The following is a 6,000-nucleotide window of genomic DNA, read 5'->3' as shown; positions in this document are numbered from 1 at the left end:
GCATTCTATCCTTTGAACCACCTAGTATGGAAACCTTCTTACCATCCTTTCGATCTTTACTCCTTACCCTCAAGGAAGCAGTACCATCTAAAGGGAGCTTTAACTAAGTGGATACAGTACTGGCCCTGGGAGTCAGGAGAAGCTGAGTTAAAATCTAGCCTCAGACACTTTATACTTACTAGCTCTGTGATCTTGGGCATCACTTAACCCCAAATGCCTTAAATATCCAGGGCCATCTCCAGTCATCCAGATGTATATCTTGCCATTGGATCCATATGACTCAGGAGGAGTGAGGCTTGCACAGCCATCCCTCACTTAAATCCCAATTCACTGCAAGTCATGACATCACCTCCTGATGTCAGGGTCCTCTTCCAGAATGAAGGGCAAACAATACAAAAATAACTTTGGAAACAACAGGCTACCTTCCCACTCTCTTCCCGAGTACCAAGTTGCCTCTGCCCCACTGCAAGTGGAGCTGCCATTCTGAAAGTATGACATCCCCCCACACACATCCCCAATCTGCAGGTTTCTCGAAGTTCCTGAATCATTCCAGTGCAGCCCCAATTGTGGTAATACCAGTTGTGGGCATCATGAGTCCAGAGATTGTGCCCTATGTGAACTTCAGCAATTCCCTTCCCTATTTATTTTTTCATTTGAAAAATGAGGGTTGGGGCTAGCTAGGTGGTGTAGTGGATAAAGCACCAGCCCTGGATTCAGGAGGACCTGAGTTCAAATCTGGCTTCAGACACTTGACACTCACTAGCTGGGCAAGTCACTTAACCCTCACTGCCCTGCAAAAATAAAAAAAAAAAGGAAAAGAAAGAAAAAAAAGAAAGATAAGGGTTACCATTGGCACCACTACCCTCAAGGGATTGTGAAGAAAGCACTTGGAGAGTTGAAATGCACCACAAAAATAAAGGTGAGCTATTATATCCAGGGAAAGGGGATCAGCTGGCAGAGCCACTTGATTATTTCATTTCCAAGGCTGTAGCAAAGTCTCACTACTAATCATCACCATTCAGGCAAAACTTATACACATGCTTTATATGGTCACTAAGCAACTGTAGTCCTAAGCTAACAATTTGTTCCACTAGCAAAATATTACCAGGTTTTTCTGAAATAATGCTATTTAAACATGAAATATTGGGAATTTTCACATCAGTGCTTCAAAAGATCTTATGTTTCACCAGTATAGGTACTACATCTATCACCACAGACTGAAGCCCCTCCTGAATCTAAAGCAGGAATTTCTGTGGCCAAAAAAAGGAGAAAAAAAAAATCAGTAGGTGACCAACCTTCCGGTGATGAGTCTCTGTTTTTAGCTTGGTTGTTCCACACTCAAAAATTGTGTAAAACCTGTCTGTGCTCTGTCTTATACAAGAGTAGTCTTTAGTAGAGGTCAAACTTAAATGTTTTTAAACATTTAAACCACTTAGGATTTTCATAACCAACCAAGAAAGCACTATATAATCCCTTATTATTCAGCCAAACAAGGATCTATTAAATAATTGTTAGGTACCGTGCTAACAGATGATAGAAAAAATTACTGCATTTTTTTTCCTTCTGATTTAAATACAAGATCACACTCAGGCACTCTCGCAGAGATATTAGGGATTTGACTATCCTTTTTAACACATGAGGAAAGTGAGGCCCAAGAAAACAAATCAGATTACCCAAGGTTACGCAGGCAATAAACAGTAGCACTAGAATTCAAACCCAGCTCCTGACACAAATCCAGAGATCTAGCCCCCATACCACATTAAACATATGGTCTTCTAGTTTCATTTGATTTACAATACTAAGAAGTCAGGCTAAATGACTTCCTTATGTTTTTTTCACCAGAAGAACTGAGTCAAATGGAGGGAATACCCCAATGATTGAAATCCAATGGATATGCTGAAGGAAAAATTCAGAATTATTAATGTTTAAATTTAGAAAACTTGGTAATATTTTGGCAGTTAGTAGGGAATTTTTTTTTTAATTCCAGAAAACAAGTTGGCCAAAGGATGCAAATGATTATTGAGTAGATGAGGTTAAGCACATAAGCTTCAGCTGAATAACTTTACTAAAGGAAAATATAAAAAGTTCCCTAGGGATATGTTAATAATGAATCCCATCCTTTAATCTATTGAGGGAAGTGTGTATTTCAATAGTGAACTATTTAGAATAATTTAATAGTTTAAATATAATTTAATTAGCATAAAACACAGCACATTTCTTTTAGGCTCTACTCCTTCATGAAAAATTTATGTTAAGATATGGCTAGGTGGCACAGTGGATAAAGCACTGGCCTTGGATTTAGGAGGACCTTAGTTCAAATCCAGCCTGACACTTGATACTTGCTAGCTGTGTGACCCTGGGCAAGGCACTTAACCCTCATTGCCTCCCTTCCCCCCCCCACCAAAAAAAAGAGATATGAATGAGAATCGCACAGGATGAGATGGCATGGTTGTTTTGCAATATAGGATGTAAGCTTTGGAGCAGAAATTGTTTTCATCTTTGGGTGCCCAGCTGTTAACACAGTGCCTAGAATATGGAGTAGGCATGCAAATTTATGAACTGATTACTTAATTTCTATCTACATCCAAAGAAGTACCTACATTGATGAGAACCTACACCCACTGAAGTATTTTTTAAAAACATAAAATTTAAATAAAAGCATTTATTTTTATAGCTATAATTAAGATTTTTCTAAATGATACACATTTCTCAAAATAATCTTTGGCTTCCAAATGGCAACAAAAAACTAACACATGTAAACTGCCCTTTTTTTTGGTATTAAAATTTTTTTAAATAAATATTTTGCACCAGAGAAAACAACTCAGGTCTGTGTAACTCCTGTATGTATAAATTTAATATAAGATGATATTCAGGTTTTAAATGCAGGGTGTAACAGAAATCACTAATATTATCAACAATGTACAAGAGTTGGAACACTAGCACATTTGCTAAAAAAAAAAAAAATAGCACCTTTTTATCTAAGGAACCACAAAGCCCTTAAAGAATGTAGCCTAGGCACATAAGATTACAAACACTGTTTATTCCCACAGTAAAATTAGTTTTCCTATTAGACATGGGGCCTGAGATTTTACCTGCTAAACTATAAAACATGTAGTGGGGAATTAAAAGGATCCCAAAGCACATGCTTGTAATGTAAAAATGTCAGTCATAAAATGAACGTAAGAGTACTGTAAGAAAGGTTTCAAACAGTCATATGTTCAGAGAAAAAAGATTAATCCAATTTTCTAAACATTTCTAGATATTACAATGCAAATCAGTACCAGTTCCCCAATGGATGAACTTCAAAGCATTATTTTGCACTGATAAACTAGATGCCTATGGTTTGATAATGGGAAGTCGAACCTACATGGCAGCAGCTTCTCACTCCCATTTGTGCTTGCGTTGTTCTGCCTTGTGTATGGAATGAAACCATGGCGGATGGTCGACGCACAGAAGTGTGAGAGATTAGGAGGGGAGGGAAACAGGCTGATACAAAGGTCATCATGGGGCCTATTAGGAACCGAGCTGCCGTCTGATTTAAAGGTACTTTTCGGTAAGCTAGAATGCTTATGATATCCTTGTACAAGGCACAGGAATGCTTTCAACAGCTCAACTGCTGATGTGAATACCTCTGGCCTTGTGCAGTCAAACTCTGCGGTATGAAATCAGTGTTAAGAGTTTCCCACCATCTGTTCCTCTTTCAGACAGCAACCATTTGACTGTAGTGGATAAGCTTTCTGAATATGTTTGGGTCTACATCCAATTTCTACTGTGTTACTGTTACTCAACTCATCATAAAACCGGCTCTCCCTCTTCCCCAACGGGAAAAAAAAAGACCAGCTCATAGGCTATGAGTGAAAAGAAGGATAAGAATATGGGCAATCACAAAATATGTTTCAATAAGAAATGATTTAGGGGCAGCTAGGTGGTGCATAGATAAAGCACCGGCCCTGGATTCAGGAGTTCCTGAGTTCAAATCTGGCCTCAGACACTTGACACTTAACTAGCTGTGTGACCCTGGGCAAGTCACTTAACCCCATTGCCCCATTAAAAAAAAAAAAATTATTTACCCAGTATTCCCCTAAATCATTGTCCTCATTGATAAGCATCTTCTGTCTTATCCTCTTCTCCTTACTTATCCCTCCATCCCAAGTGATGAAGTGACAGATGAAGTTTACAAGTATCTGGGATAGCAGGCAAACCAAAAAGTACGTGGCAGAGCATGACAGATTGTCCTTTTGAATTTCCATCTTTATCTACATAAGAATGTGATGTCTGCATTCATGATTGCGATTTTCAACACATATATAGGAATATAGAAGAAAAAAAAAGGTCAAGCAAACAATTATAGCAGTAAAACCCAGTGGCTCTGTTCAGACATAAAAGTCTGGGATTTGGAGTAAAAGAAGTGCAAGGGATCAGAACAGTCAACCTCATTACCAAAAGCTTACCAGAGGATGCGACCTAGTATATCCAATACATCAGTCCGAGAGGTGTCCTACACCATTCATCCTATTAGGAATTCCTGTGACAGAGGGGTTATTAAGAATTCTTTTGTACAGATAAGATACAAACACTAAAAGGGAATCAAAACCAAGAAGTCATTTATTACTACTCTCATAAGGCTTTCATTCATGACACCATTTACCAAAACGAGAGGAAAAAAATCTATAGATCTGGTCCCAGCCTCTGCAGCTCAAGCCAATTCAATGGGAGATGTCGGTATCATCTAGGAGAATAGAATTTGATTCAAAGGCTTCTTGGCTATAAAGTAAACAAGGTAGAGAAAGCATGCACTGACTGCAGTGCAGTAGGCAACATCAAAACAGACTAAAGTCATGTGGTAGAGTTTGCATAGTTTAACATGTTTAGACTTCTCTCCTCAACCAAGGACCTCAAATTTAAGTATTATTTATATATAATATATAGCTATTAAATAGTATTTAAACCAACCCTTCCTACTTCAAAAGGATCATCCCAAATCAAAGTACTTATCTAGTAATAAACAAAAAGTGAATCCCAGTTCTCCCCCAATCACTTTAATGCTGGCTATGACATTCCATTTGGACTGTGTGGATACAGCCACCAAAGTATAGTGGATTCTCTCATTCCTCTGATGAACACCCTAATGCTAACAGTTTTAAGACCACACTGATAGTTGTTGGTGTTTTTTGAAGTTTTTTGGCAGGGCAATGAGGGTTAGTGACTTGCCCAAGGTCACACAGCTAGTAAAGTGTCAAGTGTCTGAGGTCGAATTTGAACTCAGGTCCTCCTGAATCCAGGGCCACTGCTTTATCCACTGCGCCACCTAGCTGCCCCTACACTGATAGGTTTTCTAATGTCATCACTTCCTTCTAAGATTGTACAAATAACCACTGTTAGTTGTCATTCATAATCTGACATGGGCTGTCATGCTTCCCATTAAACTAATTTAAATGATATCATCAGGAAATCCATGAACTTACCCAGCCTCACCAGGTGCTGCATAACACTCTATTTTTTAAAAAGTAATGTAAAAGTGTTATATAACATTATTCCTACGTAAAATTTTAGCCCATCAGCTTTGAAAACAGGATCTAATTTATCCTCTAAGTCCTCAACCCAAGGAAAGAAAATATTGACAGCAGGAACTCCCAATAGGAGATATGTCGAGGGGAAAGAATACTGACACTGGTGGTACTTCAATTAAAAAGCACGTAGCATAACATCTAGTTCAAATCTCCTTTTAAAATATGGGAAAACTGAGATTAAAAGATTTGAACAGGGGCAGCTAGGTGGCAAAGTGGATAAAGCAGTGGCCCAGGATTCAGGAGGACCTGAGTTCAAATCTGACCTGACACTTGACACTTACTAGTTGTGTGACCCTGGGCAAGACACTTAACCCCAACTGCCTCACCCCACCCCCCAAAAAAAGATTTGACCAGGGTCACTGATGCAGAATTGGAAGTAATCTCAAAGGATATCTCATCTAAACCCCTCATTTTACAGAGAGAGAAACTG

The sequence above is a fragment of the Dromiciops gliroides genome, chromosome 1 (assembly GCF_019393635.1).
Source record: "Dromiciops gliroides isolate mDroGli1 chromosome 1, mDroGli1.pri, whole genome shotgun sequence".
Classification (NCBI taxonomy): Eukaryota; Metazoa; Chordata; class Mammalia; order Microbiotheria; family Microbiotheriidae; genus Dromiciops; species Dromiciops gliroides.
Note: the sequence above shows the minus strand (reverse complement) of the source record.